This window comes from Mercenaria mercenaria, chromosome 16, assembly GCF_021730395.1.
Source record: "Mercenaria mercenaria strain notata chromosome 16, MADL_Memer_1, whole genome shotgun sequence".
NCBI lineage: Eukaryota > Metazoa > Mollusca > Bivalvia > Venerida > Veneridae > Mercenaria > Mercenaria mercenaria.
In genome coordinates this window covers 63,016,606-63,029,358 of record NC_069376.1, presented here as the reverse complement: position 1 = coordinate 63,029,358, position 12,753 = coordinate 63,016,606, and the positions used below count along the sequence as shown (strand labels likewise).

The 12,753-nt window shown below is 32.5% G+C and overlaps 1 long non-coding RNA gene across 1 annotated transcript; it reads right to left on the bottom strand.

Moving 5' to 3' along the window:
* Positions 1-6,559: 6,559 nt before the first annotated feature.
* On the bottom strand, positions 6,560-8,655 carry LOC128549758 (uncharacterized). The gene is made up of 2 exons (XR_008367917.1): positions 8,101-8,655; positions 6,560-7,864 (listed from the first exon to the last, which is right to left on the bottom strand). It is a non-coding gene; the product is annotated as an uncharacterized LOC128549758 (long non-coding RNA).
* Between the last annotated feature and the right edge of the window lie 4,098 nt (positions 8,656-12,753).

Sequence of the window (12,753 nt, the reverse complement as noted above, 5' to 3'; positions counted from 1 at the left end):
TTTTTGGAGCCGCAGACAGGATGTCGAATTTCAAGATGGGTTGTTGCGACATTACGAAGCGAAGTACTCCTGCGACGACGACACGCTGCCAAGCCGAAAGAAGAGAAACTGTGAGTTGCCATTTTACCTATCTTCTAGTGCAATTTTGCAAGCTAGTCTTTTCTTTTATTAAATTTTTGTTTCTATTTTTGAACAAAATTTCAAGGTAAAATTATTTTCATCAATTGTTAGACACGAAAAGAAATTCAAATTTATAAAATGATAAAACCTAACTAATAATATACAAAATTCTTAAAAAAAAGAGTAAAATATAGTTAAAAAATGTAAAACAATAAGAAACAATGCATGGAGGAAAATACTCAAGAGACTGAATTAAGAAATACAAATGTGAAAATATTTGTTTTTCGAAAATTTTACTTGTCATATTATGTTTATTTTACTTGTTCCATATGATATTTGTTTCCCTTATGGCCACATTTAAACAGTTTTGAGCATTCCCGCATTGACAAATTGTTTAAATGAAGGAAGATGGATTGTCCTATGAAACTTGTGTATAGTCATAAATATGCGCAAAATGAGTTGTAAATAGTTTCTGTTGAGGTTATGGGTAATATTTCATCACGAATATATGTGAAAATACAAGGAACGGCTGAAAACTAGTTAAATACGTGGAATTCGTGTTTAAGATGTTTTATGCATGATAATGCATTGTTGGGTTAAATTGTCATTGCTGAATAAATGTGTACATGGTTATCTTTCTAACCATATGGTCACTTCAGGTATCAGTAAATTAAAAGGTTGGTCTGGTCTGTTGTGCTGGAATTATTTTGAAGCCTGATATGGCACAAGAATATGTTTATTATGCAAAAATGACTTGATATTTTCGCTGGAACATGTGGATTCCAGTAAGGTTGAATTTATATATATTGTGAGATACTTAGAGTTACTTGATATTGTGTTTGTGAGACTGGAAGTTGTGATCCCAGTTGTTTGTAAGATGTATACTATTATACAGACACAGATACTGTCTTCCGAAATATTTAATCGGAGTCTTACTATCATAGCGTGAAATCGATGCATATATTGCATTATGAGGTACATGTGTGTACCGGATATTTTAAGCGCAATAGCTTTTGTTTTATGAGACCTGATGTAGTATTTTTGTCAAAGAGTTGCAAAAACAGTTGAATGTGCTGTTACTTTTAGGTTACCTTTCATGGTTTTTAAGCAGGGTATTTTGTCGGAAAATTTATATTTTCCTCGCGGACGACATAATATTTCTGTTGAATCATCTAGAAAGGTTACATTGTGTAAATATAATCATGGAAGAAATCATTATCAGTTATTCTGTTATATATTGGTGTTGGTTTTGTATGTATGTCTGTTTGTACTTGGAAATGACTAAATGCTTTATTTTGTAGAATTTTTATAGCTTTCTTATACATTTTTAAAAAAGTATATTTTTATGTTGAGAACAGGTTTTGCTTTTTGTTAGAAACATATTTTGGCTGATATCTTTATTTTTCAAATAATGTAAAACGTAGGACATAGCTTGCAAAACAAAGTACAAAGAAGTAAGGTTTTCGGTAACATAACGGTTTATTCGCAGTACAGATACCACTTATGAAAAGAAAGTACGAACGAACTGCCTTGAATCAAATACGAACTGTCCGAAATAAAATACCAACAAACTGTCAAATTAACATGGGAAAAAGTGTATTCCAAGTCAACATTATAAGTCTTGTCGTATTGTGGACTGTCATTATGTAATAGACAAAGGGAAACTTATTATACCTAACGGTTACATATCGAGAAGTACCTGTCAAAGCAAAATGATGACATTTGCATTTTGTATTATGACAATTTGTAAACATGCAGACTTGATTTTATCTGTCATAAACTGTCATTTATGACAAATGGGAACAATGAATAACAAAGTATTTTCGGAGGTCATCGGAATATTGGACATGACTTTAATAAAACAGTAATATTATAACTTGGAGAACTCTAGAACATTTCAGAAGTTAGTAAATGAAGTTAGATTGATGAACATCATAAACTTGGAGAGTGCGGTACAACGTTATGGCCTATGACGGGAGATTCTTAGCTACAGAGATTGATGGTGATGCGTTATGCTGTATAAGAATGTCGGAACCAAAGGACAAATGTGTAGAAAAATGGCGAAACCAAGCGACAGTGGCGAAGTGGATTGAAAATGCTGGGAAGCCTGTGGAGTTTGGCGAAGAAAATGGTCCAGCTGGAGAATTGCAGAACACTTGAAAAACAACTAATTATCTTTCCTTTCTTTCTACTTATCAATACATAATTAATACATTTTGGTCATTACATATCGATTTTACTATTTATTTAAGATCTGTAGCAAATATCAAAATATTCGGAAGTAAGATGAATGTGCTGATTAAAATCTTTGTATAAATAAGTGAAATTTAAGTATCATGACAAATTTCTATACACGCGACAATAATTACAGGCAATTTATCAATGTTATTAAACGAAATTGTTATCTTTTTCCTAACTCTTATATAGCATATATTCTAAAAGATACTCACCTGTGTTTTGCTTTACTTTACAGATATTGGTTTTGTGAAATATGAATGTAACACGGGTTAAAGAAAAAGTCTTGGAGGAAGAAAGGAGAAGTGCCACTACAAAGGCCGATATAAAATATGAAAAAAGACTTTCTATGAATTGTGAAAATTGTTTAGTTTAAAATTCTATTCTCCTTTGTTCTTGTTTACATTAATTGCATAAATGACTTAAGATTTTTTCTTTAACACTGTTTTTAATATCATTCCTTCAGATTGTATTCTAATGTTCTTGATCATATTAAATATCATTCTACATGTCATATTGTAAGGCGATAGATAGTACTTCAAGTCTGAAAAATTTAAATTTGCAATTCAAATTTTTTCTTTCGGTGGGTAACGAGTGTAAAATAATCAGTTGGGTTAGACAGTACACCAGCTACACACCTGTCAAGTTGATATATGATGCATGTTTGTAATTGTTTATTATATGAAACCCACACGTTTTGTACGTCAAATTGTCAGACAGTACATATGTATGATGGTTAGAAAATTACTTTATATAATGATGTTTTTAGATATCTCGGGGAGAAGGGTCTTGGGGAGAGAAGGGTCTAGAAGAGACCAGGTGCATGAGACCTAGGAAATGGGTCTCATAGATACTAAGATTAAGTTAGGCTTTAGATATGACATTTGTTAAGACTTAAGAAGTTACAAAATAAATTATGAAAGTATGTACGAAATATTCCATTGTGCAAATAAATATCAAAAACGTATAGACTCGTGTCGTGTTCATGTCGTGTTGTGTTACGCTACACTATGTTCAATACTAAACGGGCAGTAACTTAGTGAAAAATCTTCCGACCAGAACATAAAGACAATATGTGCATCTCTTTTTGTGATTTAAACTTCCTATGAAGTTTTGATGACTTCAAGAAAGTGGCTGCTATGGAATACTCTGCACAAGAAATTGTGCTATAATATACTAATGGTTGATAATCAAAGGGCAATAACTTATTGAAAAATCATCCGACTGAAACACAAAGATAATATGCGCATCTCCTCTTGATAGTAAAGCTTGCAATGAAGTTTGGCTAAATTCCAAACAGTGGTTGCAACAAGAATTATACTATAGTATACTAATGTTGAATAATTTAAAGGGCAATAACTTCGTGAACAATCATCCATCCAAAGCAAGAAGACGAAATACCCATCTCCTCTGAATAGTGAAGCTTCATATGAAGTTTTGCTTAATTCCAAACAGTGGTTGCTGAGAAATACTCTGTACAAGAGTTGTACTATAATTAAGTATTGTTGAAAAATCAACGGGCAACAAGTCTGTGAAAAATGGATGCTGAGAAATACCCTGGACAAGAAGTGTACCATAGTATACTACTGTTGAATAATCTGAGGGCAATAACGTGGTAAAAATAAGCCGCCCGGAAAACGAAGATAACATGATTGTGTTTATCCTCTTAAGGGTGAAGTTTCCTATGAAGTTTCGCTAAATTCCAAGTAGTACATGTAGTTGCTAAAAAATACTCCGGACAAGAATTGTACTATAGTATACTATTAGTGAATAATCAAAAGGCAATAGCTCGGTAAAAATCATCCGACCCGAACACGAAGATAATAATTATGCGCATCTCCTCTTAATGATAAATCTCCCTATGATTTATGGCTAAATTCCAACCAGTAGTTGCTGAGAAATACTCGGAACAAGAAGTGTACTATAGTATACTACTGTTGAATAATCAAAGGGCAATAACTTGGTAAAATAAGCCGACCAGAATACTAAGATAACATGTGCATCTCCTCTTGATGGTGAAGCTTCCTGTGAAGTTTTGCAAAATTCCAAGTAGTGGTTGCTGAACCTTCTGAAGTAATCGACGAAACCCAAAAATTTCCCGACTTCCTTGATTGAGGACGGTGGGGGAGCATAGCAAAGACAGCAGACAGTTTACATTCAAATAAAAAAGAAAATTTCACTGTGAAATATTAGCATTCATCTTTTCTTTATAAATATCTCGCTTATAAATTGCCCTGTTTATAATATCCCTGATCTATTAGTAACACTCTACTGGAAACAAAGAAAATACCAAACTATAATTCAAATATACATGTATGAGAAACAAATACCAATGTGCCTCAAATTTAAGATGAACTCTGCCTGACCTTACACGAACTTATATAAATTGACAGCTGGAAATCAGTGATGTAAGCATGGTCTGGAATACCTTATCATTGATAGATCTAATATAATCTAAATGGTCAGTGTGAACAGATACCTGCTTAATCATTTATAATTCATCCGCAATGTTCATAAATAGTACTTTTTACGTAGTGCATGAATATCCTTTTGATGTAATTAGGAATAAAATAAAGATTCTATGATTGTCAGTGTATTTCATAGAAATACAGTGGTAACTTTGGTAGCAGGGTAAACCCGCCACCAAAATTTCACCGAATTTCCCTAGGCCGTCCGTGTCAGCTGAAAAAGCTTGTTTAAATAAAACATGAAAAGATATTTCAAAAGTTCAGATTATATAGGCTAAAAACATTTCTTTCAAAATGTCAATCATATTATCATGAAAATTTATTTTTATAAATATTACACAGTGTATTTTTCATATGTTTAAATGCTTAAAAACAGGCTTTTATGCAAATTACAACTGTATTACTTCAGGGAATTAAACACTAGAATAACCTTGACACGTGGCTCACTCATGTTTTGCAAGCGTATAAGAATCTTTAAGTGGTTGAAGGTGCGGATGGAAACATCTGACTCAAGAGTAACTCTTTAGACGGTAAAGTTTCATTCCAGAGCAAATCAGTGTCATTGTTAATAGAACAGACAATGGTAATTAGAAGACCTTATTTTCATATGAAATATAACATGTACATTCTTTTATAGGGAATTCAGTTAATGCAGTGTGGAAAGTCTTAAAATTTAGATTGTCAGCATGTTATGATTATTTTATACGAAATATTAAAGTCCTTATCATCTTAAATGAGATAATAAATTCTCTATCATTATTTAATCACGCCAGCCACTCCTGAGTAACAGTAGCGGGATTCCCTCAGTTAGTAAGTAAATACGTAATGAGTCACTCGAAAATGACCTAGATTATTCACAACATAAATATCTTAAACATGTTTAAATACAAAATTACTGTCTTTAAAACTTACAGCATATTGAAATGCGTGCGTTAAAAACGAAAGGTTTACTATATATCGTTTATCTTACTTCATGTTTTTTACAATATTTGTTTATTTAAATAAGTAGTGAAACTCACGAAGCGGGGAAAATCTTTAATTTGGCGCAGCAGAGTTCTCTATTGATAACATTAATTGAACATCAGCAAATGCTCGTCTTCATAGATATTTACAGCATGTATAAATTATTCAAAATTCAAGAGTGAAATATCTAAAGTGATAAATACAATGAGTTTAATCCTCCATTAAGATTTAAGTTCCCTTCAAATGGAATTTAGTTAGAATGTATGCCTCAATAAAACCTTGAACGAGTTTGATAATTAGCTGTCTATTGTTACTAGGATTAAATCATGACTTCGATTCAGTTGTCTTTCGCCAAAGTGGCTTTTAAAATAATTTGTTTGAAAAAGTAAAATCATCACTGTGTAAATGGCACCATAAACACTCGAATGTCTTCTTCATTTGTTTGCCATTGTCTTCGATTTAAAACCTTCGTATCATCTTCAATTCAAAATCGAATCACCGTTATGAACGGCTGGGGGAGTGCTTTCATGTAGGAATTTCTTCCCTTTTAAGACTTAGAAAAAGTGTGTTAAGAACTGTTAACAACGCACGATGGACGACGGCGGACACCTGGCAAACTCAACAGTTCACCTTGAGCAGGATATGCTCAGTTGCGGTAATAAGTAAAACAGCTTATTGTTAAGTTATCAAATTTATTTGTATAAATAAACAAACCAGCTTCTTTAATGGTCTATAAGAAAGGTAAAAGAACAATATCAAAACAAACTAATTAATGTATGTAAAATTATCTTATTATATATATATTACTCTTGTAACGAACATTAACGTTAAGTAAAAAGAATAAATAACACTTGAGATTGCCACTCATAAATATTATAAATAAATACATATCACAATATGTCAAAATGATGTAAAATAGAAAAAGTGGAAACTCCACAGGTCGCTAAACACGACAAAATCGAAAATGTTGCAGGCTCGGTTTGATTGAGCCTGTTCATGGACGGTAGTGGAACTGCATGCTACCGTCAACGCCCTCTAGCCCAGAGTTGAGCAGAACTCAACATTTACACATGCTACAAGTCATGATCTAGAAAAAACGGGATTACAATAGTATGACTAAGACAATTTGACAACCCTTATATAATAATAGCGTGAATCGAACGAACTTAAGCTCTGATGCATAAAGTAAACATATTTGGATGATGAAAACTGCTCTGAATAAATAGCTAATATCGATTAATCAATCTAACTAACCTATTTCACATAAAATGATAAAAATACATGAACGGGCAAATGAATAACAAAAAGAAGCAAGTAAATAAATGATGAAAAATAATAATATAAATTTTCCCCTAAAAAGTACTGGACATTGATATGTATGCAAGAATAACGTTTACAAGTAAAATTGCCAACAGCAAAGGAGGAATCAACCAGGCATCAAAAGTGTAATATTTCACCAACTCCTTACCATTGTCATTATGTAATGAACAATTTAAAATAAAATTGGTGAAGTAAACCTGATCTCATTTTTCTGTTTCCAACATTCGGCTGAAAACATTCTGTATGTTTTATTCTTGTAGCAACTGGTAGATTTAATCATAGGAAGCGGATGATATTTCATTTCTTTCAGCTTGTGTTCAACAACATACAAACGTTTTTTCTCAAGCTTTACCGATTTCTAACGTTTGCTCAAACATAATTATGTAAACATAGGCGACTCCAAGCCATATAAAGATTGTCAGTGAATTGAATTCAGTTATTTATTTACGCTTACATGATACTGGTCAAATATCGGCACAATCGGCTGGAAATGTAATTTTAAACATCAAACATGATAGCACAAACACATCTTGCCTTCCTCCTTATTGATATGATCTCACACGTACCGCCTTTCTCAGCACACCGACCAGAAGTCCTTGATGAACCACCATCTCCTTTTATTACAATATCCTTACATGCACCGGATGTTCTATTCATTCTGCACAACCTTTGGCGTCTCTGACATTGCCCATTCTCAATAACAGCTGCCAGAACAAGCAACCCAACCAAGAGTATCACTTTGGTAGAACCCATTTTACCTGAAGAATAAAACACAGATTGCAAATAAATCTAAAACAACAAATAAATTAAAATAATGAATCAGTTATGTTTTAATACTAAAGTAAGTGACTAAACCTTTGAAAAACTTAAAAAAACAACATAACTAACAGTGTATATGAACATATCTATTGAATGACTAAGATTTAGTATCTTAAAAGGAAAATACTTTAGGAAGTATGATAAATTTTAGTATTTGTCTAAAAATGTAACACACCTGAATATTTATTATAATTGTTAGTGTTCGCTCGTTTTAATTCTGCTTCTGTTAATGCTCCGTTAATGTTTAATCTGGTTAAATTTGTGCTTGTCGTTTCCTCGACCACATTTAATGTTGAGCTATAATCTCGTTACTGTTTTATATGTTCGGATAAGGATGCTGGACGTTGGAATCGCCTAAATATAGTCATGTTTTATTCACATGCTTTGCCACTTATGAATTAGTCATAACAATTACAAACTTCTTATGAATGAAAACATAGACCAATTAAACAACGTTTCCTTCTTTCCTTCTTGTTTTACTGCATGGAAGGGTTTTTTATTAATGATTTCATAGAGGAAACCAATTTACTTATACCATATGTAATTAGAAGAGAATCATGTGATATTATGCGTTTTTTCATATTGCATTATGTAACAATTACAAAAGTAACTTTGTTTCTGTTTTCCCTAATCTTGAGATGGAAGATATTGTATTTATTTCTTTATAAATATTTCAATTGCAAACTAAATGTAGAACTTGTAAATTACTTATTATTAGCTTTAATTGTAGAATAAAGTCTTTCTGAGTCGTTTGAATTACCATCTACTGAGATCGAAATTAAAACAACAGACGATAATAAAGAGTTTTAGGGTTCCAAAGAAAACAGAAACAAATAACAAAGTTTGGAACATAATACGACCCATGTGTAATGTTATAATACCAAACACTAACAAAACTTCACTGATTTAACCTAAATTCTAATATCAGATGTTTTTAGTTTTAGAAAGATTTTTCACACTGAGTAGTTGAAAACTCAACCAGCAAAGTGCCTTCGAAAGAAAGCTACATTCGTACAGGAAACAAATCTAAAAAGAGGGGCAACGATTCATCCGACCAGTTACTGACAAGTGAGCGACAGTAATGGACAGGAATAAGCGTAAAATGTCTTAATTCTGTGGTAATAGAAACGGCAGGTGACCTAACACTTAGGTGGATTGTCGATTAAGGGAAATGTGTGTGTATAAATTGTCCATGACCTTGTCTTGTAACAAAATTACAATGTGGTTTTTATCAAAATGGATCAGCTATCATTTATCTACATCCTCTACATGTTTGGCTGAATATAAAACGTTGCATGAGTAAAACAGAAAAATAATTGTATCACATATACATTGTACTCTAAAACTAACGGAGGTGACAAATTTCTATTTACAAAATGTTCTTCTAAATATAATTATTCTGATTAGATATTGGCTGTTCTTACTTTCAGAAATGAGAAACGGAGAAAGTATCTGATATATTTTACAAACGGCCACTAAAGGCATATAACATCAAACAAACCACACAAAATAAATGCATTGCAGGTCATAAATATAGGCATCGTCTTGGATTGGTGAAATGCTGGAAACCTAGATCAACAAGAGGACAAACGGTGGGCGTACAATATACCTTTTAATATTTTGAATGAATGGCCATTCATAACTGTGTATACCAGTATATTATTACAAATGTATTTTAGAATCTGATGATCATATTATCAATGAACGATCACTGTCTCTTCTGTCTTCTCTGTATCGTTGAATTTATCAATTAATAATGCCCTTTGAAACGTATCATTTTAATATTTGTCCTAACCTATCAAAAGAATAAAAACCCAGTCGATTTTAATAGTTTAAACCAAGGCTACTTTGGTACATTAACCCTATTTCAGTGAAGGACTTGTCCCACTTAACGCCACTTGTGTATCTCAACAAGATACTTGTGACGATACTGATATTGATTCGTTCGTGTTTTTTTTAAATACATTGCTTTAAGTTTTCTTCCTTTCTCAGTCTGATTGATTGAAAAGAAACATTCTTTAAGATGAGAAGAGGATATATAATCTCAATAACTTTTGTTGTAATATGTAGAAAAATAGAACCGATATTAAAACTGATGAGTCAGTAGTCATTAAGTTGATAGCCGATTAGTCATTACTGCAATCGCATCTCATAAATTACTCCGCTTATTTAATCATTTACAATATAACGCCGACTGGTTTCTGTTTGATATTCTGACTATAACAGATTGCGTAAAGATATAGTTGAGCTTCACAAGACATGAGGACACCTAAATGTTGTAAATTTTCTGACCTGCTTCAAAGCTCCTATGAATGTTAAGTTTTTCACGCACGCGCTCATCTAGCGCTGCTTTTCCGATTTCGCCCAGTATATGTTATCGAAAACCTTTGCTACTGTAGCTCAATGAAGACCTTATAGATTAAAGACTTCTAATGGTGTAGGTTATCAATAAATATGTAAAACTAAATAAAAGATTAATTTCAATTTCAGGATGAAATTATTTTATAGCATGTTTTGAATGTATTACAGAGATATAAAAGTGAAACAGATGTGGTATTTCATTAATGAATACTCTCAAAAGAATACACCAGTAAAAACATACTATATATAAGTAAACTGTTATATCTTCACACATATTCGTACTAAAGTGTAACACCTATAAATCTCATAGAACTATTAAACTTTTTCCAGTAAAACCATAGTGATGCGGTGATGCTGCGCGTGACTTTATGCTGCACGTGCAATATTAGTAAAAGATGGTAAAAGCAGTTGAAATATGAATAAAATTTGTTAGATGGACCAAAATATTGGTCGGTCACTCTGAAACACAATTTTTAACATTTTTACTCGTTGCTTAAAGTCTTCGAGAGAGGCTCGAGAGCCCATTATTCATTGCAGTGACAACGGATTTCTTCAGTTATTGTAAACCTGTAAACCCAAATAACCCGACAGTCATAGCGTATTGAGTCATTTGGTACTATGCAGATAATATATTGCACCTGTTTAAGTTGCGATATAGTTTTATTTCTATTTTACAGATAGATGATTTTTTTTAATTGATATGTTTTTGATTTCGTGCATGTCATTAAATTTGTTTGATTCTACAATTTATTAGATTTTCTATGAAAGTAAGCGCCTAATCAAACATGTAAATTTACTCGTTTTTAGCAGTCAAATATAATTCAGTCCATTTTAGAGCATTAAAAACCTGCTGTAAGTTAAAATTTCCGTTGTATAATATCTGGCATGACTTGAAGATTTTTGTTATTCTAATTTTTATTCTATATATATGATATTGAACACCATCTGTGCATTTCATTTCGTTAATTTTATTGCATTTACGTATGCAAATATATAGTATCGTGTTCGTTTTGCGGATGATCAAATGTTTGTACTTATCTGCACTTATATGTGCCAGTATCTACATTAATGCACATCCAAACCAATTACAAGTCATCAAGGTATAAAAAGTCAGTTAGCAACCAACATGACATCCATTCTAGGCCTTCAGAAAGATGAACCAAATCATGAAATTAGTAGTCATATTTCGTCATTTCAATTCTTTGTCTGTAATTATTTGTTGTGCATTTAGACGGGTGTAAACCACATTGGGACTTCATATGAATCCAGGAATTGCGCGTACAATTTCGCTAAAGGGGCAATCAAGAATGTCATTTACTAGTATACGGGAAGGGAGACGTTTTTATGTACCCTAAGATGGGCATATTTAAATCGAACTGTCCGTCCGTCCGTGTGTCTGTGCGTTCGTCCGTGTAAATTCTTGTCCGGGCTGTAACTCTGCAATCCGTAAAGGAATTTTGTAATAACTTGGCATAAGTGTTCACCATAATGAGACGACGTGTCATGTGCAAGACCCAGACCCCTAGCTCCAAGGTCAATGTCACACTTAGAAGTCAAAGGTTAATATTGTTTGTTTCTTGTCCGGTATATAACATTGATAAAGGGATTTTAAAATACTTGGCATAAATGTTCCCCACAATGAGATGACGCGTCATGCGCAAGACACAGACCCTTAGTTCCAAGGTCAATGTCACACTTAGAAGTCAAAAGGTGTTTCTTGTCTGGTCAATACCCTGCCATTTATCGAGGGATTTGAAAATAATTTGACACAAATGTTAACCGTATTGAGAAGGTGTGTCACGCTTATGACCCGGGTCAAGTACAAGGTCACGAAATGATGTGTGTTTTTTTGCGCAGACGATTGTAGCATTCTTTGGCATGCTTCGGGGGCATTTGTCACAAATAGTGACAGCTCTTGTTTCTTTATAAATATAACATATAGTGAATGTAATATGTGTAATTTTAATCGGCAAACATAACAGTACAAACATATAATGTAAGAACCTCACATGTGCCGCCATTCTCAGCACAGCGTCCAGCAGCTATGGTTGACCTACCACCTACATTCATCCTCAAACATTGTCCATTTTCAATAACAGCTGTCAAAACAAACAACCCTGATATAAATATTTACTTACGCTTAATGGTCAAATGTCTTAGTTCTTACGTTTTAATTTATTACTCAACATTTTTACTTTAGTTTAAATAGGAAACATTTACCTTTTTCTGTTTGGATAAGGATGTTGTACATTGGAATAAATTACATATTTATAGTGATACATACTTAACATGTATCGTCACTTGTAGAGTTTTAATAATATTTTATTGCTTACATATACATGCAAGCAGATACATAAAATTACAACAATACAAAAGCAATGGGTTGGGCAATAAGTTCTACCAACATTTCATTAAGCCCTTCTCAGTAATGAAAATTACAGAAAAATACAAGTTTTAATACAAGTTT